The following is a 3,220-nucleotide window of genomic DNA, read 5'->3' as shown; positions in this document are numbered from 1 at the left end:
ATGTATGTTTTGGCACTCAACTCGTGGATTTTTGAGGTGACATTGGGGTAATCTATGCATAGGGGTTGATGCATGTTTTCTTCCTACATTCTCCGATAGAAACTTTGGAGTGATTATTTGTTGCATGTTGAGGGATTGTTATATGATCCAATTATGTTATCATTGCTGAGAGATTTTGCGCTAGTGAAAGTATGAACCCTATGCCTTATCTTCAAGCATTGCAATATTGTTTTTGCTCACTTTTGTTACTAGTTACCTTACTGTTTTTTATATTTCAGATTACAAAAACCTATATCTACTATCCATATCACACTTGTATCACCATTTCTTTGCCGAACTAGTGCACATATACAATTTACCATTGTATTAGGTGTGTTCGGGACACAAGAGACTCTTTGTTATTTGGTTGCAGTGTTGTTTGAGAGAGAGACCATCTTCATCCTATGCCTCCCACGGATTGATAAACCTTAGGTCATTCACTTGAGGGAAAATTGCTACTGTCCTACAAAACTCTGCGCTTGGAGGCCCAACACGAGTCTACAAGAAGATGATTGCATACTAGACATCAAACACCTAGGAGAAATACCATGGAGCATCACGTCTCCCATGCAACCAAAAAATCACAGTGGATGGCGTCACCAAAAAGGGTTAAATCGTGCTAAATTTTTGAAAAGGGGTCAAATCATGTTAAACTTCGACAAAAGAGTCAAAATAGTGATTTTTACCCCTGTCAAGGCTACAATGTAACACGAAAAACTTATGCTGGGTTTAGAAAATAAATCTTGCAGTTGATTTGTGTTGGGTTCTACGGTAGGATGCGTCGACTGCAAATTAAAATTTTCCTATGCGTAGAACAACAGGAACATGCTACGGGAGATGGATCACAGTTCATTACCACTAGACGCACAATGCCATGCAGCGGAAGAAGAGTTGGGGCAGCGCGTCCGTGTGGATCATCTCCTCCTTGTCCGATCTCTCCCTCAAATAGCCGGTCGACCGACCCCACGTACAAGTTCGCCGGAGCGGCGCAAATGCACCACCTCTAACGGTATTCGCGCGTGCAGGAGGAAGACCGTGCGACGGACTGCTAGGTCCGATCACACAGTCGGCGGCGAGTGGAGGTGGCTATTCGCAACACATGCAAACCCTAGTGACAGCGCCGAAGCGATCAACCGCATGAGTGTGCCGCACCTCCACTTTATATAGGCGTCCATCGCGGGCTCAACACTTGGGCCTCGCACGGACCATAAAGCCCAAAGTCTACTCGGTCGCGTTCCAAGTCTAGTTCGGATCACATCCGACCAGTGTCGTACGAACCGACCTCGTAGGTTCCTTCCCTTAAGCGCGCGACCCCTTAGGTTCAAGTTGGCTTGGTCACAGTTTGGATCACCTCCGACCTGCACGGTTGGTAGCGGCCTCTAGCAAGGCGCGCCGACCACCAAGTAGAGTATGAAGCTGGTTAGGCGAACCTGTACAACGTGTCACACTTCTGTTTCCTTTGCCGCACGATATATGTTGTCAGGCTCAAGGCGAGACTATCATCCTTGTGCTAGCCCGACCTCTTTCTCGTTCCAGTGATACCGACCACAAACCGGATTATCTCATAATCCCTATCGCATGGCCATGCTTATCCTGGTCGGATCACACGAGGGGCCCAAAGTATATCTCTCCTTATCGGAGGGGCAAATCCCATCTTGCTCGACCATGTCTCGCAGCATGGGACTGTACAAACCTGAAACCTACCTTTGTAACTACCTAGTCACGAAGTAGCGTTTGGTCGGCCCAAAGCAAGTCTGTCACCATCCCGAGTACATGTGTCAGCTTAGGTCTTAGGACATAAAACCTGTCCGACTCGGACCTTATCTCGACTCGGATTCGACTACGTCGAATTCGACCAGACCTTTCCAAGTCCATATTATCCGGTTAGTATCCAATGCTCCATGGCTAGTGAGACCGAGCCAACGACCGTGTCATATGCTAGTCTAGTCGACTGCGCGTCCATACAGCCCTTTCGACTAGGGACCTTTTAGGACAGTCATCATACAATGTATAGTTTCACAAACAAGTCACATACTTGCTGATACACATGATTGATAATGTTCAAGGACTATCTTTATTCATAAACACATAGGAAATATCATCATAAATGATTGCCTCTAGGGCATATATCCAACAGTTTGACCCTGCATTGATCCTGACAATCTGAACGGAAGAGATCGTTGACCATCTTGGGTCTGAAAGCAAAAAAAGAACACATTTTGATCATGCAGTCATAATGAATCCGAAGGGGACAATGGAAAAAAAAGAACACAACCCTAGCTCGAGGGTTTATGATCAAGAGGGTAATACGACTTCAATAAGAGCTCTTTATCAGACTAGACATATCGAAGGCACATGCACAAGTGGTACCCTCGTAGCGCGCCCAACCATTCTAGTAAGAACGTATGTATACAATTTTTGCATGACAATTCATCAAATTAGTGGAAGACTCTTCCTATCCCTCACGGAAAGGCGACTACAACATAAGTTGCCCTCCAAGTTTCACCAGCTAGCCCGTAGATTGTCCTCTCCTCTGTCTATCCCTCCGGCAGTTGGTGACGTGGAGGAGAATCCCGATGCCTCAGCTTTGACTAGTAGTTTAGGTTAAGGTTTTCTAGTTCTTGCAAGGCAGTGCTCGAGCGGATGGCGGCGCTTCATCTTTGAGTTGGTCTTCTAGGCTTCAATCCTTTCCATCCACTAGGGCGGAGTCGACCGAGCTCTGATATAGATTACTGCCGTCTCCTTGAGACGACGAGGTTAAGGCTTCTTGTTGTGCATGCACAACGGTGAGATATGGTGTCAGGCGCTTTAGATCGATTCAATTGTTCAACAACGACGACAGTGGCTCCGAAGTGCTGGTCCTTAGGGGCACGTGCATGAGGACTTCCTGACTATTATCGAGAAAGGCCAAGCCGGCTCCGGTGGTTCGGTGGTCCAAGGATCTCGAAGTAATATTTATTTTGTTTTTGGTGTTTTGTACTTATTTATAAAAGATCAGGGTATTTTCCAAAAAAGCTCATGAAATTAGTGTGTGAACACACAAATATTACCGGATTGGGTCGTTCCGGGAGGACTAGATTGGTTTCGAGCGAGTTGGAGAGAGGTCACAGTGTAGTTTATAGAAGTTTGTACTCTAAATATACTCATGGATAATATGGACCGCATAAATTTAATACAAAAT

The sequence above is a fragment of the Triticum aestivum genome, chromosome 7B, assembly GCF_018294505.1.
Source record: "Triticum aestivum cultivar Chinese Spring chromosome 7B, IWGSC CS RefSeq v2.1, whole genome shotgun sequence".
NCBI lineage: Eukaryota > Viridiplantae > Streptophyta > Magnoliopsida > Poales > Poaceae > Triticum > Triticum aestivum.
The sequence above is the reverse complement of the archived record's forward strand: the minus strand, read 5'-3'. Positions refer to the sequence as shown.